This window comes from Manis javanica, chromosome 5 (genome assembly GCF_040802235.1).
Source record: "Manis javanica isolate MJ-LG chromosome 5, MJ_LKY, whole genome shotgun sequence".
Classification (NCBI taxonomy): Eukaryota; Metazoa; Chordata; class Mammalia; order Pholidota; family Manidae; genus Manis; species Manis javanica.
In genome coordinates, this window is record NC_133160.1 from 18,429,451 (window position 1) to 18,453,209 (window position 23,759).

The window sequence follows — 23,759 nt, forward strand, 5'->3', positions numbered from 1 at the left end:
AATGTAAGACTGGGAACTGTAAATCTAAGAATGGATTTACATATTTGGAAACCCACTAGATAAAGGTGAGAGCTAATGCCCCAGAATGGATTGCTTTCTGACAACTGAAGAACGTAGAGTAAGAAGAGAATAGAGCTTAGAATAGATCTTTGTTGGTCAGAGAGATTACATGAATTCATTAATCATAAAAACAAACATTTATTGGAGCTCGGCTATGGGCCAGGCATTCTGCCAATGCTGTGAATCCAGAAGCAAATAAAGCAGGCATTCCCTGAGCTCTTAATGATCTCAGTGTAAATGAGAAAGTGGGGCTAGGATGAAAGTATAACTAGAGCTCCTATTAACTCCTCTATTTACTGAGTGCTTGCTGTGTGCCATGCACTTGGGTGGCAGCCAGATGTTGTGGGTGTTCTTCGGCTGCCCTTGGCTTTCACCTCACCCCACCTTGAGGCCGTACTTAGCACTTCATCAGGTGCCCCCGCCAAAGACCCAGATGCACAATGCATTAATGAGAAAGTAATATTATACTAAAGATTTCCCAAGGAGATGGGAGGGAAGGCTTCACATTGCTCACCACACAGGGAAAAGTTGAACAAACCCCATTCTTCTTCCCAGCACCCCAGTGCCACTGGGCCATGTTCCTTTCTCCTGCCCACTGCCTTTCTCTCTCCTGTCTCCACCTGAGCGGGGCCACAGCCTCTCCAAACCCACTCTTGACTCTGTGCAAACTCATTCCCGCCTTGAGCGATGTTACCTGACTAGTCCCAGCAGGGACCAAAATGAAACTGTTCCTGAGGCATGTGCCTGGGGAAGTCCCCTCCTTACCCTTCTTCATTCCCAGTTGCTCGTCAGACTTTTGTTGTTTATCGATGAATTCTTCAAGAATGTATCAAGCCAAGCAGACTCAAGCGGAAAGCAGGAGGGGAGGGAAAAGATTCTGTACTGAGAATATAAGATTTTCAAAAGATACGGAGAAGACAGAAGGGACACTGAGGGGGAGCAAGGTTTTTCTCCTTATTTACCTATCATCTTGAATTCTCACATCAGCCCTGAGCGAGCTATAATTATCCACATTTTATAGAGAAATAAACTGATATTCTAGGAAAGCGAGTAACTTTAAGGCAATAAACAAGGATATGGCAGTGCTAGGATTCAAGCCCAGATATGCCTGACCCTCCCCACTTCTGACACTGAGGAGCAGGAGAGGTGAAGAAACTGGACGGATGCAGTGAAGTCCTGGACTGAGACCCCTTGTGTATGCTTCTTGAGAAGCTAGTGACGTACTCACTAAAGGTGATCACGTTTTTAATTCATAAGCTTCTTTATGCCATTTGAGTTTCTTTTCTGTATATTATTTTAATATACACACCTTCTGAGGAGGGAAGCAAAAGAAGGCATTAATGGTCTGTTTTACTCCTGGGTGTGTGGACACAGAGAAAGCCCACCCTTTATTCAGGTACAGACAACTGGCAGCCAGGAGAGGCCTGACTTTTGCTTCCTATCTCTCCTCTCTGGTGTGGCTTATCCAACAGCCTCTCTTATTCAGAACAATTAATTTCTGAGCAGTTAAAGTAGCTGACTACACTAAATTCATGTAGTTCCCTTTAGGAGACACCTTTGTCAAGGGCCCATTAATTCTTCCTCTGCAAACAATTCAAATGACTTTGGTTTCTTACATCCTGTTACTAAAGATAAGAAGTCCAGTTATGAAAAAGAAGGCAACCAGAACCTTCCTTCCCACCCACAGCTGCTAAAATGCAAAATGAAGGAAAGTTTTGGAGTATTCCTACAATTCCATATAGGGCAGTACCTGGAGCACTAAAGGTTCTAGCTTCTTTTTAGCTTGAGGTTCTTGAGTCTCTTAATACCTATGACACCCCTTCCTCACCCCACCCTAAAAACCAGAACTGGAATTTGCCAAAGAGCTGTCTTCATTCATTCCCGACATGGCACAAAACTCAAGATTGCATTTGCTACTGCCTCTAAGTACTTCAGAGACACTGATATTCTGAAGGTCAGAAGAAGGAAGAATCTCTAAAAACAGTGATTCAGATGTACTACCTGGAACAAAAGAGGCCTGGAGACCTGCAGGGGACACATACCAGGCCCTTTCCCCCTTCTGTCTCTCATTCAGTCTCTAGCATATCACTGTTCAAGGCAGGCAGGCCAGTGCTCAGCAGTATTCTGGGAACTTTACCCCATGTGACAGGTGAATGAGATCAGTTCGGCAGAGATCATCCCCAGACTCTCTCACCTGCTAGAAAACGCAGCCTCCCCTGGTGGGTCACTAGAACCTGCTCCAAGGAGTATCAATCATGGGATGACAGATGAGTGTCCCATGGCAAGTCACCAGTGTTTATCAAAGCTCAGTACTTGGACCCCACTGAGAGCTGATGGCCAACCCATAAAGCTCAAGTCCAGTCAGGACTGTGATTAAGGACCCCTTCAACCTGAACTGTCATACTTCCCTGCCCAGACACTGTTAAAAGCTCCATGTACTTCCAAAATATCTGGATTATGCCTTCACCTAAGATGGCATGAGTTGCACAGAAATAGTAACTATCTTATATTGAATTCTTACTGCTATGTGTCATCCTATGTGCTTTACTGGACTATTAAATTTATAGAACAATAAATACCATCATTAATCCTATTTTGCAGATGGGAAAACTGAGAATAAGAGGAGAATCAAATCTGGTAAGTGACAAGAGATGGATTTTGAATCCAAGCCATTTAATTCCAGAAAATAGGCTCCTAACCACTACATTACATCAATTTCTTATTATTCAGATGTGCATATCACAAAACATAGTATTTTTATTAAATTGTATACATACTATATATGCCTATATGGGCTACCTGTGAGTAGTAGAAATTCAGGAAGTTTTTATTTTCATCTTTGTGCTTTTCTTATTGAATTTTTACTGTGAGCACCTATTACTTGAAAGTTAATTTGGCTTTTTAATTATGAAATATTTCAAATATTTATATAAGTACAAGGAAAAAATATAACAAAACTACACACCCATCACTCAAATTTAATAAATACTATCTTGTCATATTGGCTTGAAAATTGTTTTTTGATTTTTGTTTTTTATTGAAGTATCAGTGATATGAAATCTTATATTGGTTTCAAGTATACAACCCAGTGGTTCAACAGTTACCCCATTATTATCAAAATTTCTAAGTAAAGCATTCCATAGAGAAAGGAGAAAGTCCCCATTCTGCCATGATATCTTTTTCCACTCTTTATGCCTCCAAACTCATCAATACTCTGAAGCTGTACTATTACCTTCTCATCCATGGCTTTGTCTGCACCTCATGTGTATGTATTCACATCAGGAAAAATCATGGTATGTAATGTATGTTTCTATAAATAACATATAGTAATCCTGGTCACTTTCATATGTATCTTCCTTCCACGGGCATTGTAATTGGCTTTCCTCCACTCAGCTAAGTTATTCACTGTATCTTGGTCCACATTTTGTCAGCCTTGCGTGTGGTTCAAGATTACAGACTGTCTTCTAGTTTTCATTAGAAATAGAGTTTGCATTTCTGTTTATTTTTCTCTGTGTTGTTCCGAGCTGCTTTTGAAAGGAGGAGGGGAGAAACCAGATCTCTCTGGCTCTTTTTCTGACCAATTTTAATGAGCATATCATTTTTATTCTTTGGTCTGATAATAGTATGAATTACATTAATAGATTTTCCCAATGGTAAACTATCCTTGAATGCCTAGGATCAACCATACTAGGTATGGGGTGGTTTTATTGTTTTTTGTTCTTGTTCTTGTTACCTCTGCTGTCATTTTGCTGGGTTGATTTATTAATAGTTTCTTTTAAGTTTTTCTCATCTATATTCACAAGTGAGATTGACCTATAATTCCTCTGTCTTTTTCCATTTTGGTATCAAGGTTAATTTGACTCATTAAATGAGTTGGAGAACTTTACACCTTTCTGTATTCTTTGAAACAACCATTCACTGAAAGTTTGGTAAAAGATGTCTATAAAACCATCTGTGCATAATGCTTTTGTGGGAAGATATGTTTTTATTGTTGGTACAATTTATTTAATCAACATGGGTTTATTCATATTTTCTACTTCTTCTGGAGATAATCTCAGTCATTTATAACTTTTTAGCAAATTGTCCATTTTGTCTAAGTTTTCAAAGTGATTGACATTATACTGTTCTTACTATTTTTGTTTATAGCCCTTTGTTAGCTGTAGCTATACCCCTCTCATTTTTAATATTGTTAAATTTACCTTCTTTTTCTCTTGCCTAATCTAGCCAGAGCACTGCTCATGCTGTTAGTTTATAAAAATGGAGAAACAAACAAAATGGTGTTTTTACATACACGCACACACACACACACATACATATAAAAATGGTTTTCCAAAGAAAAATGGCAGAACACAGGTTACTTCTGCTTCCAGAAAGACACTATTCTCACCAACACTTAGGGAGCAACAACCTGCACGTCACACTAGCCCCACTCTGCAGGCAGCTCATGATTCAGAATCAGATGCACCCGCGTTCAGGTGCTTCCCCTTCCTACCTGGGTGACTGCTTCCTACAGTAACAAATGAAAGCAAAGATACCCATCTCGAAGGCTGGGGGAAGGACTACCTGGAAGATTCAGGATGCATGAGTGAGTGGAAGCATGAGAACTAGAGCTGGGGGGGCCTGGGTTCGAATCTCAGCTTACCCGCTTGCCAGCAGCGGCCCTGTATATCCTACTAGCTTGTAAAAATGAGATAAAAATACTCACCTTGAGCTGTTGTGGTAATTAAATTGGATATCCACTTTGCATAGTGCCTAACAGAGAGATAAAATATTCAAGAATCGTGGCTGTCGGCTGCCACTACAACTATTATCAGCCTTATGTGGGTGAAGGCCTTAGCTCAAGGCCATTCAGAGGGCAGGCTGGGGTCCCCTTTCCTTCCCTCCTCTCTTGGATGAAGCCAGGCATGGTGGTAGACAGGACAGTGCAGGCTGGCAGGTCCAAGATTGACTCAGCTCTGGTCCCTGAAGCTAACACGTTCACCCTAACAACTGCTCCCAGCAAAGTAGTGAGCCTCACGTTTCTAAAGGGTAGAATGTGTGGATTTGAAAATACAGAATCCCATCGCTGAATTCCGTAACTGGTGTTTCCTTAGACATTCAACCAAAACTCTCACACTTGAAATTATACCCAAGGCTAGCACAACTACAGCCAGAATCCTCTTGTAAAACCAGGTGGTTTTCAAACTGGACTCCCCAGAGTCCTAGGGGTTCCAAAAACCAAACTTCCCTTTTCCTCTATCACATGCTAATGGCAAACAGAGCACCATACCCTCTCATCTCAGCTCACCCAGAGTTTGAGAAAATGCGCATTAATATGAAATTTCATTTAAAGAAGTATCCCACAGCTCAAAGCTCACCCAGGGCTGTGAAGCCTCCACATTGTTCAGAGCCAAGGCTGTCAATCTGCCCTTTGGCCTCATGGATAAGATGTTTGCTATAGAGGAAAATATCAGGAGCCCCTTTAGGTCTCAGTTTCTGCAGCTGTAAAATCAGATGGTGACTGACTGACAGCAGTGCGTGAGACCGGGATGAAGAAACCAACACAAATCGGTGTATGAACTGCAGAGTCACAAACCCATGCTCACGCGCACACCATCCTTGCCTCCCTTTAAGCTAATACTTTCTACTACTGAAAACATGCCTAAGTCGTCTCAGAGTGTGCTAAAGTGAGGAGAGTGGAGGAGGTGAAGAGCAAGCATTTCATGAGCCCTTGGAGTAGCTGGCAGAGTCACGGAAGAAGGAGGAGAAACCAGAGGATGAGCACGATCAGTGTCGCAGAGGCAGATGTCGAAACACCCAAGATGAGCAACTGGCAAGGGGCTCGGACTGCCTCTCCTCGCCGGGTGCTGCTGAAGCCCGAGCAGCAGTGCTCTCCCCTCTCCCGCCCGAGTGGAGATGGCCGAGAGGAGCCTATGGGCAGCTGCTGGGCAGAACCACCATGAACCAGAGCAGCCCCTGACTGCACAGCCGGGGTGGCGGCTGTCAGATGGGCCAGAGGGCAGGAGGGCTGGCTCTGGACTGAGCCATCATTCCATTGAGAGGGGCCCACTCAGAATTCCAGGACAATGTGGGCAAGCTGGTTTCATCTCGTGGGAAAATCCAATTCTTGGGCAGTAGCTACCTGGACCATTGCTCAATAGCTCCAGAATTGAATAGTGATGTCTGCTGTGGGCAAAGGCTGAAGGACAGTGGTACCTAAGCCACATATTTGAGCCCTTACAACTCAGTAGACCTAAGTTTCCTTTCCTTTCTCTCATGTGTCATCCTCCAGAGAGTATATGGCTAACCTTACATGCCAAATGCTATGGCAAAAGCTTCATTTGTATTAATTTATTTAATCTACCAAAAACACTGGTAGGGTAATTGTGATCATGTTTTCTTCAAAGCCCTCATCTTCTAGAAATACCTATGAAATGTTAATGGACAAAACACAGTATTTCTGGATCTGAGATTCACTTCATAATGATCAGGAGTAAAGCACATTTGGAGCAGGGGCACCTAGAAGTTCATAATCGTTGGAGCTGGGTGACTGGTACATGGAAGCTCATTATGCTAAGCTCATTACTTTTGCATTAAGTTTTCTATATATTTGAAATTTTTCATTTAAAAAACAATTTTAAACCCTGTAGAGATTTATGATATTAGCCCCATTTATGCAACTGGGACTCAGAGGTTAATTACATTCCTAAGGTCAAAGAGCTAATAAGGAGGCTGTGGTAGATGCCAACCTGTATTGCCCAGAAGCCTCTCAAGTGAATTACTCACTGCTCATCACAGGGAACAGAGTCAAGGACAGACTCCAGTGGTCAGCCCCTTCAGGGTTGTGTCAGCTGCACAAGACCACCTCACCCAAGGTTGAATCCTTCCTGGGGAGGCCCATGTCCCATCACTGAGCAAAGCAAGGTTATAAAGGCCCAGCCACTCTGACTTACCCAGGACAACTCTGGTTGACAGGCAGTGCTCATTCCAGAGCAATCTTTTGGGTTGGCCCAGCCTATGCAGGACCTGCCTCCCAAGGTGACTTTTCCTTCTGCCCAGTCCTGATGTTCCTCTTGCCTTTCACAGGTTTTGATCCCAAACAAACATCTCGCATTCCAACCTGCATCTCAGCATCTCCTTCTGGGGACTCAACCTGGGACACAGGGGAGCTGAAATCTGAACCAGGATCTGTCTGAATGCGCTGCATGAGTCTACAAGCAAACAGGTGTGAGCACGTGCTTCAGATAAGCCCCCCAGCCCAGTGCTGCGGAGACCACACAGATCAGGAGCTCCAAAAGACTGAGAAACAAAATGGAGACGAGTCCCTAGTGTAGGACTTTCTGAGCAGTGGGCGGGCGCTGCTGCTAAGTTCAGAGAAGACATTCCCGGCATCACCTCCCTGCAAGCCCAGCTGGACGCAGCTGCAAGAGCACTTTGAAGGCAACAACTCATGCCTTGACCGAGGAAGCCCACCTGAGGCCTCCCAGCAGCCTGACCTCAGAGGCCAGGCCCGCTCCCTAGCACCTCTCCATGGAGGCAACTCAGCGAGATGCCAACACCAGCAGGTGGCTCTGAAAATGCCCCATGTAATTAGAAATCTCATTTCCATTTCTGGTCTCTGGTTTGCATGGCAAAGAGAGCAGCTTTTCTGGAATGAATTATCCCCTCCCTGCAGATGTCTTCAAAGGCTTATAATCCAAAACGGGCTCTCCAAGACCCAGCCTCTTCAGGGCCGCCCATGCACACAGGAAGTCACTCCTTCGCGGGCACAGATGGGCTTTTGAAAATGTCCGAGCTGTGCTGATGTGGCAGAAAACGCAGGCTGTAAGGGCAAGAGTCAGTCCCTGGTGTCTGGATCTTAGGAGAGCTCAGGGTACTACATCCTCACCTTCACTCAGGGTGAACTCATAGCGTTTGCCTGGGACTGTCCCAGCTTTAGCACTGAATGTTCTGCGTCTGAGAAACCTCCTAGTCCAGGAAGACTGACTGGCCTGTTGATCACTCGACCTTCACCCACAGTTTGCTAGGTCAAAAAGAAGAGGGGTTAAGGTCAATCAGCTTCAGTCACTGGAGGCCAGCTCTGTAAGTCAAACTGCAATTAGCAACACTGTCCTTTTTAAGTCAAATTGAAACAAATATAGGTATACATGTTTCACAGTACTACATATACTGTATATACCACTGTACATCAGTCATGTAGCCAATCATTCATCCATCTGTTAATTTTCAGCAAACATGTATTAAGCTCCTGCTGTTTGCCATGGCCAAACAATAACACAGATTAAGGAGTTCTCAGTCTAAGTTCTCAGTTCCAACCAACCTGCTGAATGTAGCCACACGAGGGACCAAAGCCATAAACTGCCAGCTGGGTCCAGGACAGATTGCAGAGTTGTCGGGAACAGAAATTGCTGCAAAGCCACCTCCAACACTTAATGGCTTGATACAACAGCCATGCTCCCTCTTTGCATGGTCCCCTCTTTGTCTCTCCAGAGGGTTACTGGACTTCCTATGTAGCATCTCAGGGCTCCCAATCCTGCAAAGTGGAAGTTGTCAGGCCTCTTAAGGCTTAGGCACAGTGTCAATTCTACTGTATGCAATTCACTGAAAGAAGTCACAGCCCGGATTCAAGAGAAGGTCATGAGTACTGGGATGGATGGTTCACTGAGGGCTGTCAATATAACAGACCACCAGAGTTCTCAAACTGAGCTCCATGTTGGAATGACTTAGAGAAATTTACAAAGTAATGTAGCTGGGCTTCATCTCCAGAGACTCAGATTTAACTAGTCTGGGATGCAGCTTGGGCACTAGGATATTTTTAAGTTCCCTGGGTGGTTCTAATAATCAGCAAAATGTGATAATGTGCTTGCTAAAAAGTTCAGATTCTCAGGTCTCACCCCAGACTTCTTGAATCCAAGTCTTTGCAATTGGTGCTTATAGAAGAAAGTCTTCTAAAACAACCCCCAATGATCCACACCTCCTGGAATTCACACTTCTGTAATCCCCTCAGTCTGATGGTCCACAAGGAACTGAATCCTGCCTTCGACCGCATGAGTAAGTGGAAGCAGAGTATTCCCCAGGTAAGCCTTCAAATGAGACCTCAGCCCTGAGTAACACCTTGACTACAACCTCCTGAGATCCTCAAGCAGAGGATCCAGCTGAGCTAATCTGGCTTCCTGACCCACAGGAACAGATATTAAGTGTGCATTGTTCTAAGCTACTAAGTACTGGGGGCACCCATCACCAGCAGCTCTCAGCACCCCTTCTCTGGAGAACTGCCCTTGATGGACAGTATCTTTCTCACCTGGACATGCCTGGGAATTCACTCACTCCTTCTCCCACTATGGGAGGGCCCGGGGAGGGCCCCAGGGAGGGCCCCACCCATAACTAACTGATCCTGGGATACAAAAGCACAGCCCCAGGCCCTAACCGTAGGAAAACTCCGTGATGCCATTCATGCTCCAGGGCTCCCAATGCATTCAGGCTGAGGCTGGTCTCCAGCTAAACCTGCATGGTTGCCTGCAGTCCTCATCTGCCCATCCTGATTCCCATCTTCATCATGAGTTTCTCCTACAGAACATTTCCTCACAAAATCACTTGCATGAGACTATCCATGTCAGGCTCTGCTTCTAGGGAACCTGACCCAAGAGAGTGGATGTGAGCTGCCCTCACCCAGGCCACAGCCAAAGGAAGAGCTCCCCTGGCAAGAGCCAAACTCTGGGCACCTTAAATCTCTGGACAATTCCATTCTGCTCATCAGGCTTTTATTGATACCCACAATGTGCCAAGCCCTGCATTGGGTGACATAACAAGTGCTGTCTTAATCCCCACAGCAGTGCTGCAGGAGGGGTATGTGTATTCATTTATTCATTTGTTCTATTGCTGCCTAATCAATCACCACAAATTTGGCAACTTGAAACCACACAATGGTATTATCTCACCATGTCTATGGGTCAGGAGTCCCACACAGGTTGGCTGGGCAGCGGTCTCATCAGGGACTCTGGGTTCTCTTTCACACTTATTCAGGGCATTGGTAGAATTCAGTGTCTTGCTGAATTGCATGATTAAGATCATGTTGTCCTGCTGACTGTCAGCTGTGGGACAGTTTCATTTCCTAGAAGATGCCCACAGGTACAGGTCACGCTCCCTCCATATGCAGTTTACAACACGGCTTTTGATTCCTTCTAGGCAGCAGGAGGGTATCTGAAGCTGCTTCTTGTCTCTTAAGGTCTCCCTTGATTAGGTCAGGCCCACCCAGGATAATCTCTCTTTTTATTAACTCAAAGTCAGCTGAGTTATTAGGGACCATAATTAGGGATCCATAATTCATCTGAAAAATCCCTTTTGCCATATAACACATCATAATCATAGAAATGACATCCCATCATATTTATAGATCCTGTCCATACTCACAGGAAGGGACTGGTAAAGATCATACACACCAGGAAACAGGAATCTTGGATGTGATCTTAGAATTCTGCCTAGAACAATATGATTATCCACTTTTTGCTGATAAGGAACTCAAGCTTCAGACAAGTTGTTATTGGCCTTGGAACACCCAGCATTTAAGTAGGGAACCAACCTGATTTCCCTCTCTCAGCTGCCCTAGGCTGCAGATAAATGGAGTCTGAAGCTGACCTTAGATCCAGACTATTCTGACTTTCAAAGATATGAATGTTTCCCTTTAAGAGGCAGGACTCTCAGCAGAAGAAGTGAATAAATGTCTGGGCCAAGAGTCTACCAACTCAAATGCCTGTGGGGCAAGCCAGGAAATTAAATGGATGAAGCATCCATGTATGAGGCAATAGGGAATGGTGGTTACTACAGCATGCTCAGCCTGAAGGGACTTAAATTCAATTTAAAAACTCACACATATATGTACTCTGTCCTTCAAACAAAGCAAATATGCTAGCTGGAATAGCCCCTCTAACCAGTCATTTGCAAAGCCAGGTCTAGACTCTTTTTCCCAGATGACTATGCAGACAGGACCTCAAGGTAGAGAAAAGGCATAAATAAGAGTCCTAGTCCATCTGAGGCAACCCAGGAGAAGCCTAAAATCAGAACCCTCCAACTTCTCAGTTTCCTACCAGTTAGGTCAGAGGGATGCAAAAGCAGCTGATCACATATACATACATATATATATAGTACATAAACATACACATCATAATATATATCACAATGGCATAGAGCATGGACTGGGAAACTTTTTCTGCAAAGGGCCAGATAGTAAATGATTTAGACCCTATGGGCCATATAGTCTCTGTCTCAATTACTCAACACTGCTATTGTAATACAAAAGCAGCCATAGACAACACTTTAATGAATGTAATGATTGTATTCCAATAAAACTTTATTTACAAAACCAGGCAGTGGGCCATTTTGGCCCATAAGCGAGTATGATGAGTCCTGTAGTGCATACGCTTTGGGGTCAAGAGAACTGGCTTCAATTGCTGGCTCTCCTTCTTATTATCTGCATGACTCCTAGCCATTTACTTAAATTAGGAACCTCCATTTCTCAGCTTATAAAATAAAAATGACATGTGGCAGGTAGTTCTAGTGACCAAACATGCACATGGTCCTCCACATTTCCTAGCACCCCTAACAGCTGGGTTGGGCCATGAAACTGTGTCCTGGTCAGTAGGATATGGGTGGAAATGATGTCAGCCACTTCCAAGCCTGACTCTTAAGCACGTTCTATGACAGTCTCTAGTGGTCCCTTCCTCTACTGATGACCTTGGGGGCTGTGTGTTCCATATGGTCTAACTGCGACAAGGAGGAGGTCACCCAACCCCCATGGAAATGTGCAAGAGTGAGAAATAAAACTTTACTGTGTTAAACCACTAAGATTTTGGAGTTTGTATATTAGGACAGCCGGAACAATTACCATAATACAAATACCTACATCCTGGGGTCTTTGTGAGTTAAGGGGGATTGGAGTATCAAGCACCAAGCCCAGGGCTTGACACATAGAAGGCTACATATCTGCTGTTATGACTAATTGTTTATAAAATGCATCACAAATAGTTTATGGGGTTCTTTTCAAGGAAAATCAGGAAAATTCACTGGAAATACAGCAACTAACTATTCCAAAAGATATCAACCCACTGAAATCTTTTTTTTAATGTTGAAAACAACATTTTGATAAGGAAAATGCTGATTCTATATGTTATACCTCAAAAAAAAGCATCACTTATTAACTTCCTTTAAAAGAAGGATGGAAGGAGGAAAAACACCCTCTAATTTTTGCATCCCCATTCATCATTTTCTCTGCTCAACACAAGTTTCCTGAGTAGGTCCACTCCGTGTATGCCTTGAGTTGGCTGCTGACTCAGCCATGGTCCTGCTGCCCAGAGGTCAAAGCAGCAGGTGGTCACTGGGCTCTGCCAAGTGTCATCAGTCAATATAACATGCAATGAGCATGCATGCAATGAGCTCCATGCAATGAGCAGCGGCCACCAGCTTGCCTTGAACTCATACACTCTTCACAACATGTCCCAGAAATGTGTGAGGGCAAAGCCCAACTGGATGTCAATGCAGCCTCCACAGTGGAAAGAATCTGATTCCTTCCTGTTTGGCTGTTTCAAGCCCAAACTAGCAGGAGGAAGAAAAATTCCAATTCCTAAGTCAAAGGAGAGGCAGTATGTTTGTGGGTAGAGGTTGATTCTGAGAAGGGAACTGTGAAGGGGCCAAAAATGCAGATGGTCCAATGAAGTGAACAAGAGTTGTAGATGTTTGCAAAAGCTCATCAAGAAAAGACAGGAAATTTTGATCCTGTACATGGGAAGTGTGCCTGTTGTCAAAAATGCACATGGAGAGAACCAACAGGCCAGAGAGTGATTCATCACAACAAGCTGGAGCAAGATCTTCTCCTGCTGGGGCAGTGTCCAAACGGGGGCTTGTCACAGCCTTCTCCACATGGCAAACACGTGCTGAACCCTCGGGCTGCACACTGTGCTGAGCAGTCTACCTAAATTATCCCCTTTAACTCAGATTCACCACGGCGCTGAGCATTAGGAGCACTGTTATTGGTAGAGCCTGGACAGGACTACTGCTTATTTGAATAAGCCCACCCACCATCTCAGAGAGACCTGGGTTTCATCTTACTTAGGCTACAAGCATTCTCCAGAGGACACGTCAGCAAGCCACAAGCCCACCTTTTCCCTGACCCATCCCCTCAAAAGCCCACAAAAAAAACTGGCCATAAAAAGCCTCTTAGCCTGTAAGAGATGCCTTTTTCATTTTACTCGCCACAACAGAGGGGTCCCTGTAAGGTTTAGCAATAAACCTGCTTGGACTGTTGAGCTTGTGGCCCTTCCTTTCCTTTTATCTGGTGCCAAAACCCAGGAACCCAAGAGCAGGAGCTCTTTTGCAACCTAGGAAGCAGCGGGCAGCGGCAGCTTGTCCCGGCTGCCTCCTAGACCTGCAGAGCCTCCTGGGTCTCACCCCGTTTCCCTTCCCTCTCTCACCCAACACCCACCTCGTGAGCTCCAGTCAGGGGCCCACCCTGCCAGACCTCAATCTACACGTCCACCACCAGCCATGAACCCATCGCCGTTCCCAGGAGGGTAAGATTTTGGCCTCATCAGCTTTCTCTTGGCACCTAGAAAAAGTTGACCTGCCGTCCCCTCTCCCCTTTCCCCTTTCATCCTTTCCCTTCCTCTAGCTCTCCATTTGAGAACACCATAACAAAGGGGGCCTCCTGCACTCTGACTAGTGGGGTCTCCTTTCACCGTGCAGGGCCATCTCGTCTGCCTCCGGGAGCCCAAGGACTCTGGCTAGGAAGCCGATCACGGGGGCAGCCCAGTGGCCTGTTTCCCAACCTTGGCCACCTTTTCTCACCCTCCCACAATGGGCAATTCTCTCTCCAAAACATCAGGAGATACCTATCTCAGTTGTCTCCTACTCATTCTTTCCCAATTGGGATTAAAAGAAGACATTAAACCAAAAAAAGCCATCTTTTACTCCACTTCTGTGTGGCCCCAATACAAACTCCATGACGGGTCACAACTGCCGGCTGAGGACACTTTCAATTTCCAAACTCTCCAAGATCTTGAGAACTTCCTCCAGAGGACTGGCAAATGGTCAGAGGCTCCCTAAGCTCAAGCCTTCCTCACCCTCCATGAGCAACCCTCCCCTTGTTCTCCCCTCTCCTCTCTTCAAACCCTTCTCACCAAAGAAGAACCCCCTAAATCTCCTCCTGCCAAACAAAATCCCTCTGAAGTTCTCACCAAACAGAAATCCCTTACCCCAACCCTGACAACATGGCACCTTCACGCCCCCTCTTCCCTTATCTGTTTACAAACTCCACATGGCTGGGGACCTGCCCTTACCGCCCTCCTCCTCCCCAACAGCCTCCAGCAAAGTCCTGATCCCTTCCCACCATCGGCTCCCACCGAACACCCCTCTCCTCCTCCTTTTCTATATCCCGGGCCCATCTGCCCCTTTCAACCCAATCCCCTCTCCAAACCCGCCCCTTTCCCCCTTCAGATGCACCCCCTTCTCACACTCTCTCTTCCCACCCAGTATCTCCCCAGACTGCTTCTCACCCCAGCCCACCCCTCCGCAAGGCAGCAGGCATTGAAGGGTTCACATCTCCTTTTCAATTAATGATCTGGAGCATATTGAACAAAAGATGGGGTGCTTCTCAGAAAATCCCGATAAATTCAGGAAAGAGTTCCTCCGCGTTACCTAAATGTACGACCTCACTTGGGGGCACGTTTACCTCATCCTCTCTTTCACCTCACGGATGATGAGAGGGAACGCATTGGGCTTGCAGCCGAAAATCATGCTGACGAGTTGCACTGCCAGCACCCTGCTAATCATGGCCGGGTAGCTAGAGTGGTCCCCAGGGCTGAGCCCCAAAACCCCAAGTGGGCATACCAACTCAGTGACCCTGGTAGGGCAAGTCGTGATCACATGATCACTTGCCTCCTGGCAGGGATGGAAAGAAATAAAAATAACCAGGAACCAGGTCAACTACGAGCACCTCAGGGAAATTACCCAGGGGGCAGATGAAAGCCCAGCCCTCTTTATGAACAGCCTTTCAGAGGCCATAATCAAATACACAGACACCAGCCCTAACTCCCCTGAGGGTCTCATTCTCCTACACCTCCGCTGCATTTCCCAGTCTTACCCAGATATTCGTAAAAAGTTCCAAAAATTAGAAAATGGACTCCCAAACACCCCAAAAAGAGCTTGTAGACCTTGCCTTTAAAGTTTTCAACAACTGGGATGAAGAAAGAAAAACAGACTAAAGCTGAATATCAGATTCTGGCCTCCCTAGTTCAGCCTCCCCCTGACAAGCCCGCGAAAGGCTCCACCCGACACCCGCCTAGCGGCTGTCCCTGCTGCGGCAGTCAGGGCCACTGGGCAAAGGCGCCCTAATCCCAGGTCTCCCACAAAGCTGTGTCCAAACTGCAGACAGTGGGGTCACTGGAAAATGGACTGCCCTCTAGGGAAGTCAGCTCCTCCCTTGAGTTCTCTGCCCTCCAGGCAACCGGACACATCGAGAGAGGCCCTCATGACCTTGTCTTCGGTGACTAACGCCTGGATCCCAAGGTCCTCTCCACGACAACACCAATGGATCCACAGGTAACAGTGATGGTGGCTGGAAGGCAGATTTACTTTCTGGTCAACACAGGGGCCAGCCTCTCTGTGCTTACTTAATACTCGGGACCTTTGCTCCCTTCCTCTATCTAGGTTTTGGGATGAAAGGCTTAATAGAAACACCAGCCCAAACCCCCTCTTTATATTGTTCCTTGGGCCATATTACTTTCACTCACTCCTTTCTGGTAATCCCCCACTGCCCCACACCCCTTCTGGGAAGAGGTATTCTCCACCCTGTGGGGGCATCCTTACACCTTCCCTCACTTCCCTCGGAACCCTAAAGGCCCTGTGCTCTGAGGCAGTACAGCTTATTAAATCACAAGTTGACCCTATCATTTGGGACACAGAAAAAACCTTCTATAGCCCTCACACCGCCAACCCCTCAGAATAGCCCTGAAAGACCCTACTCAAGCTGTCACAGTTACCAACACCCCCTGAGCCCCGGTGACCATCTTGGCCTCCAGCCTATCATCAACCACCTTCCTGAAGCCCAAATCCTCATTCTTACTGCACAATACTCCCATCCTTCCTGTAAAAAAACCTGATGGCCCCTTCCAATTAGACCAAGATCTCCGAAAGATTAACGAAGCTGTTGTCCCCACCCACCCAGTAGTCCCCAGCCTCTACCCACCTCTCCCATACACCCCCAGGACTCAATAGCTCACTGTCCTGACCTCAAGATGCCTTCTTTACTATTCCCCTCAGCCTTGATTCCCAACAACTTTTCGCCTTCACCTGGGCAAACCCCATATCTCTGTTCACCCAACAACTCACACAGACAGTTCTTCCCCAGGGACAGTCCCCACTTCTTTGGCCAAGCTCTACAAAAGGATTTGCAATCTCTCAGACTTGCCCCTAGCCACCTGCTCCAATATGTTGATGACCTCTTGCTTTGTAGCCCCTCATAAAATGATTCTATATCCTGCACTATCTCCCCTCTTAGATTACTGAGGGAAAAGGGATACCATGTCTCAGAACACAAAGCTCAACCGCTACAGCAAAATTGACTTACCTTGGTCTTGACCTCACCCCTACCACTCACTGCAGACCCACCTTCTGAAAACAAGCTATTAATCATCTCCCTTTCCCCACCACAAAGCGAGATCTTCTTTCCTTCCTGGGACTTCTTAGCTATTTTAGACTCTGGATCCCCAAATTCTCACTCATTGAAAAACCCCTTTACAAGGCCTCCCATGGGGATCCCCAAGAGAGGGTGCCAGAGACAGACTCAATTCCTGCTTCTTTCTGGGAGTGCCCTTAAGCGAGCACTCCTCAGGGTTCCTGCATTGACTCCACCTCACCCAAATAAACCCTTCTTTCTAATCTTAACCAGCAAAAAGGAGCCAGCATTGGGGCTACTTGCACAATCAGCCAAGGACTCCCTCCAGCCTGTTGCCTCTTTGTCCAAACAACTTGACCTTGTGATTCAAAGCTGGCCTCTCTGCTTGCAAGTCCTAGTGTCTGCTGCATTTCTTAGCCCCCAAGCCCCCCCAAAATTGTCCTCCACCAGCCCCTACAGGTACACTCCTCATACAACCTCTCCAACCTCCTCAGCCACCGGGCTGTAGCCCTCCTCTCACAAGTCCAAGTCTTACACTCTCAGCTTCTACAACCCTTGGTTACCTTCTCCTTCTCCTGGCACCATTAACCTTCATCACCCTCCTCCTTCTTTGTCTTCCCTGATTAATTAACCTATTCCAAAGATTTTTACAGGATCAAATGGCAGCCATCTCCTGAGCAACTACTCGAGAATACCTCCAAAAGGCCTTCCTGCTTCAAAATATCAAAGAAAAACCTTCATCGGCCCCTCTCAGCAAGTAGCCAAGAAAAGAATGGGGGACCCATCTTCCTACACCCCTTTAGAGCCACGAATGATAGAGCCCAGACCGGAGTACTGCCTTTTTGAATAAACCCAACAGCCATCTCAGAAAGACTTAGGTTTCACCTTAATTAGGCTACAAGCATCCTCCCCAGGACATGTCAGCAAGCCACAAGCCCACCTTTTCCATGACCCATCCCCTCAAAAGCTCACAAAAAAACCTAGCCATAAAAAGCCTCTTAGCCTGTAAGAGACCCCTTTTTTGTTCTGCTCTCCAGAACAGAGGAGTCCCTCTCAGGTTTAGCAATAAAGCCACCTGGACTCTTGAGTTCGCGTCCCTTCTTTTCCTCTTAGTTATCAGCCATCATCCATAGATGACTGATGAAAACATTCAGACTCAGAGACTATATCTCCTTGGGTCTTACAGCTATTACAGGATTTCAACACAAGTGTCTTAGTCGGATCAAGCTGCTGCAATAAGATAGCATGAACTTGGTGGCTTCACCAATAGAAATGTTTATTCCTCACAGTTCCAGACAGTGGGGATTCTGAGATCAGAATCAGGTTCTGATGAGAGCCCACGTCCTGTCTTACAGATAGCCACCTTTTCTCTGTGTCCTCACATGGCAGACAGCAGAGAGAGAATGCAGGTTCTCTTGAGTCTCTTATTAGAAGGGCACTGATCCCATCCTGAGGGCTCTACCCTCATGACCCCATCAGACCCAAGGGCCTCTCTTCCTAATACCATTCCACTGGGGGTTAGGATTTCAACATGTGATCTTGGGGACAGGTAGCACAAACATATAGTCTATAACAAATAAATTCCAAAAATGGACCACGTAACTTATTAGGCTATGATGTCTCTTAACCAAGGACTCACGTATATGGGGCCTTCTAAATAGTTAATGTATCTCACTTAATATTTACAACCCTATGAGACTGGTAATATTTGTTATCATTCCCATTTTACAGATGAAGAAACCAAAACTAGGAAAAGTTAAGTGGCTTCCCCAAGGTTACAGGGATAACAGGTGGACTTTCTCACTCCTGATCTCAGTCTTGACAGTGGCTCAGAATCTCAGCCTCCCAAGTGTGTATTCGATTAGAAGGCCAGCACTCCCTGAGGCCAGCCACTGTGCCTGGTGGGGTCCAAATCTTTGGTCCAGATTTCTACCATCTCTGGTCATATGAGCCTGGGACCTGTGATCGGGCCAACATGGCTAAAAGACTGTGCACCCAGAGATTTAGTGAGCACGATTCTAGTTGACTGTGACCTTCCACATGTGCCAACTGACTTTAGAGACATGTAAATGATGGGTTGTAAATCAGGAGCCAGGCAGTCCCAACATGAATCACCCCACTGTCTCCAAGCTCATCAAGACAAGACACACATAAATTCCACATAGGCTGTGGCAGGAGCTGTTCTTTATATTCCCAATTAAATAAGCCCTAACTTTGCCTGTTTCTCAGAGGGAAGGCCGAGCATTAATATGGTGATATGCAGTCCAGGAGGTGCTCATGGGAACCTCCTTGTGCTCGTGTGGCCCATGACCTTCTGCTCTTCTGTCCTGTGTCAAATGGAGCAGACCAGGCAGGGAACTCAAGTGGGTGGGTCTGGGAAGGAGTGGGGAATGCTTCAGTGGCAGGGCCACAGATACAGGGTGACCATGACATCACCACCTGCAAAGACAGGGGTCACCCATCATCCTCTTACATAGAACAGCATGACTTGAGAATCCCTGGCCACCACTGTGCCACTAAGAGGTGACCCTGCAAAACATTTTCAGACCACATGCTCCCAAAGGCCCTAACTGGAGGGCAGGGAACATTCCTATTGAGAAGTAACATATTTTCTTGGACTGAGCATGGGTCTTGGATAGCAGTCCTGTGTCTAGTACAGTCCCCTTGCGTGTTCTTAGGCAATTTACACCACATATATGAACATCACTTTGATCATAGGAAAGTAGAGATAAGGGAATGTTGAGGGTTTATCAACAATAAATACAATAAATATATAAATTAAAAGAAACTGTTTTGGCTTTTCTGTAGTTATTGTCACTATCTTCTTCTTAGTGGAACAGAATCTCTGAAGCACTTGAATCTTCCTCCTGGGTGAGGAATTTACCAATTCCCTTGGTCTCCCTGACCTTTATCAAGGTAAGAAAATTTTAAGTCATTGGTAAGGAAAAGGAAAAATAATCAGCTGGCATAACTAACAGAGTCAATACAAGTGGGAAAAAAGTATGTGTCTTGTGAGTGCCTCACTCTAAATCTAGACCTGATGGGACCATTTCCTTCATGCCAAGAGAACCCCAAAACCTACATTCCAGCCCTTCTCCAACCTCCTTATCATCAAAATAAAAAGAATGGTTCTTAGTGTCTTAGGATCTTGGTGAAAATAATGTAAGAAATAAAGGGGATCATAGAAGAAGAGAGAAAACAAAGAAAATGGACTCTCTCGGTCCCACCCAGGGAAGACATGATATGTATTCATCATAAACTCAGCTGGAAAAGCAAAAGGTTGCTTTGTACCATTCTCTGGCCTCCCTGTGATGTCAGTGGTTTAATCATGGGAATTTCTTTCTGTTATGAACTATGCCTTCCCAACATCCCCTACAACATTAATCTAGTCATTAATAGACAATATTAATAATGGAGCCAATTTCATTATAGAAGCTAGAAAATCCCCAAAAACATCCCATAGCCCTCTTGGGTCCTAAAGTATTATTCTCATCTGATTATTTTGTCCAAAGAGCCATGAGGTGTTTCTAGTATCACCCCTGTCTGCACTGAGGATGACAGGCCCTAGGAGTACAAAAGAGGGGCCTCTAGTCCAGGCTTGGAAGGTCAGAAAAGCCCTCCAGGAAAGGGTAAAATATGAGGTAAATCCCAAAGGACTAATAGTTGTGGATTAAAGAAAATGTGAGAACAGCATGTGCAAAGGCCCAGTGGCAAGTCTCCCAGCATGTTCAGGAGCTCTAATAATTCAGTTTGGATGGAGAATAGAAGAGAAGGGGTAGAATGGATAAATATGAGGCTGGAGAGACAGGCAGGGACCAAGTCATAAAATTCCTTCTAAAACCCCTTGGCTAAGGGGTAGATACATTATTCAGACAACACTTGGGAGCCATTGAAGAGTCTTAAGCAACAGACAAATCAGAGTATTTTAGGAAGATTTCTCTGCCTTCTCTGTGAGAATGTCTTGTAGGGAAGAAAAATTGGAAGAAGAGGGTTGAAAAGAAGCTATTGACATCACATCAGAAAATGAGGACGGCAGCCCAGCCCCAGGTGACCGTATCTGGATGAGAGAAAAGGCAGGGGTTCCAAGAGAGACTCTGCAGGTCTAGCCACTGATTGGATGCCTTCCAATGTCCAGACATGACGCTGGCTCTGGATGGAAAGTGTTGCCATTCTGTGAGCGAGGGAGCATGGGAGGAAAGACTGCGAGTCCAGTTGAGGACCTGCCACGCTGGCAATGACTGAGGGGCACCAAAATTTACGTGCTCAGGAGGAATTGGAAGATTTTCACAAGTAGATGTTGAGCACAGAAGATCTGGACAACATAGGTCAATTGACGTGTGGACACAGTTAAAATAAACTGAAGAAAAAATGAAGATAGGAGGAGTGCTGGGGAGTAGGGTCTTGGCTCCAAAAGGCTTTTTGACAAGTTCTCTCCAAATATCCTTATATACTTGGAGAAGCGAAGTGTTTTGAGCAAGACATATAAATCTTGACTGGAGAAATGTAACACAGTAAGTAGCTAAATAACCAAGTCATTGTCTATTAGAGAAATGTCAGTGCCTGTTGGTGAGTCCTAGGCCTATGGGTGGCTTCATCATACCCAACATTTTTTATCAGTGATTTGGATGAAAACATAGACTGAGGATGGTATAAAGCCAAGAGGAAATGAGTGAATGAGGCTTCAGGAGCTAATGACACATGGGGATAAAGGGTCAGACTAATGAAGTAATACTTGATAGAGGCACTAGCCTGGTCTGCAACAAGGCCCGGAATCATCTGCAGAATCATAGGATGGGGGATTCACTGCTTGGCAGCAGCTTCTTTAAAATTAAAAATAGATATGTAGGATATGTTGGGGCTTGGGCTGACTATAGGTTCAAGCTCACCTCACACATAATCTGGTAGTTGGAAGACAGCACTCACAATATTAATGTTGATTAAGATCAATAGAATTGTAAAGTTCAAAAGGCAAGAGTTCTATTCTCATCTGTGCATGAGGCTGGAACACCCCGACTCTGTAGGTTCAGTTCTGGGCACCCATGTCCCAAGAGGGCATTCTGGAGAGCAAGTGAATCTACCAACAAACAGAAATAATTTAAGCTGGAAAATGTAAGATGGAAAGTGCACATGATGGGTGCGTTCCAAATGTCAAGGAACTGCCCTGTGGGAAGAGGAGCAGGGTCCATGGACGAGAGAGAGTTGAAGAAAGGCAAGTATCTTTCAGCCTCCGAAACTTCTGATGACCACCTGCATGGCTTCGGACGGCAGATGCTCAGTCCCCAGGAGTCCGGATAAAGGCCAGGGCCACCTTGATGGGATAGAAGAAAATAATTCAAGGTCTGGGCAAGGCCTTAGAAATGATCATCTCTAAGTCACTCCTCCATCTGTAATTGGAAGACCTTCTGTTTCCCAGCCAACTTTTTCAGCTGATTCGTCTTAAAATAGAAAAAACATATTCAATATACTCAAGATAAATCCCCTCTCTAGGATAATATTTTCAAAAACTGTGTCCCTGGACCACCCACCCCCTTACAGGATGCTGTAAAGGGTCCCACATGAGAATTCCATGGTGGAACATTTTGGGTTCATTGAAATAAAGGTGCTTCTTTGATGCAGGGCTTGTCAGAGCCTTTAATATGGTAATATACACGTCAAATCTCCAAAATAAGGCAGGGATAGAACATGCTATTTTCTCCAAACTTATTTCACCATGGAACCATTTTCCCCCTGCGTAGTGTTAAGGAGAACTACAGTGCCAGCAACAACAACTTGGAAGGTGCTATTAGACAAGGGAGAAGAGCTTCAAGATCTGAAGTTTGGGCCCTGGAATAAAATAGCTGGGTCCAGTCCTGAGCACACATACGCACTATTAGCTATAACAGCCTTATTTCAGTGAGCCTCAGCCTTCTTGTCTAGAGTAGAATAGTAACACCCTCATCCAAGGATCACTGTATTAAACAACATAATGAGAATAAAGCTGAGCACACTGCCAAACATAAGGGAGGGACTCAGCAAATGTTCAGTATTTTCATTAGTATTTTTAATTGCCCCACAGTTCCATCCTTAATAGAGAAATGGCCTGCCTCCCTGGTGCCTAGTTGCTCTTTTAACCATTTCCTCAACAGGCAACGGAGGAAGATCTGGTATTCTAAGGTGTCTTTCACAAGCTCAATGGTCAGAATCTTAAACAAGAGGCAGAAACCATTGAACACTAAAATCAGAGGGCTTTAATGCCAGGAACTGGAGGTGAGAGAGTAGCTGAGAAGCCAAACAGGAGCCAGTGAAATTAGCAAGAGCAGGAAACCACTGCCATGCCTAAGCCCAGGTCCGAGGGAAGGCTGAGATTACCCAAGGCAAGGGTCATCTGCTGGAAGCTACGACCATGGGGTCTGGATCGACGTAGGTGACCAGCTGCTCCTGGAGACACCATCCAAGTCAGAGAAGGTTCTCCCTTCTCCTTGCTTAACTCTCTGGTCCCCACCAGTACTTCCCATTGGCCAAACCCAACAGAAGCCAGCTGACCTGCAGGCCTGTTGGGGGTCAGCCCCCTGCCAACAACTGATGAAAGAGAAAGAACAAGATGGTAAACAGGCCATGACCAACAAAAATGCAAACTCACCCTCTGAGAGGCAGCAGATTCCCCAGCCAGAGCAAAACCTCTGGCTCAGTTAACCAAGTTGCTAGATGACAGTGAAAGAAGGGGACAGTCAACGTCGGGCCCCTCCCTTCCTGTGTGAGGTCCGGGCTCACCCAGCCCTTCTCCAGCAGTCCAGCTGGGCAGCTGCAGGAGGGTAGGCCGTGGTCAGCCCATTCCAGCCCATCCCAGAGAGCCGCTTATCCAGCACATCAAGGGTCTCTCTCCCAGCACAGCCTGTTGAGATGCTCCTCGCCCCAAGGCAGAACCCAGAAAGGATATACCCATCTCAGAGCTCCTCTGATGTTTGCTGCCCTGCAGTTCTTTTTATATTTCATTTCCACACATTATGGCAATTTACATACTTCAGCAGAGCACATTAGTGTCCAAAATACAAACCAGGAACAATAACACATCACCGGG

At 45.8% G+C, this 23,759-nt stretch overlaps 1 long non-coding RNA gene across 1 annotated transcript; it reads left to right on the forward strand.

The window, feature by feature from the left end:
* The first annotated feature begins 13,422 nt into the window (after positions 1 to 13,422).
* On the forward strand, positions 13,423 to 17,769 carry LOC140849753 (uncharacterized). Its single transcript, XR_012131937.1, has 3 exons — positions 13,423 to 13,601; positions 15,529 to 15,627; positions 17,346 to 17,769. It is a non-coding gene; the product is annotated as an uncharacterized lncRNA (long non-coding RNA).
* The last annotated feature ends 5,990 nt before the right edge of the window (positions 17,770 to 23,759 follow it).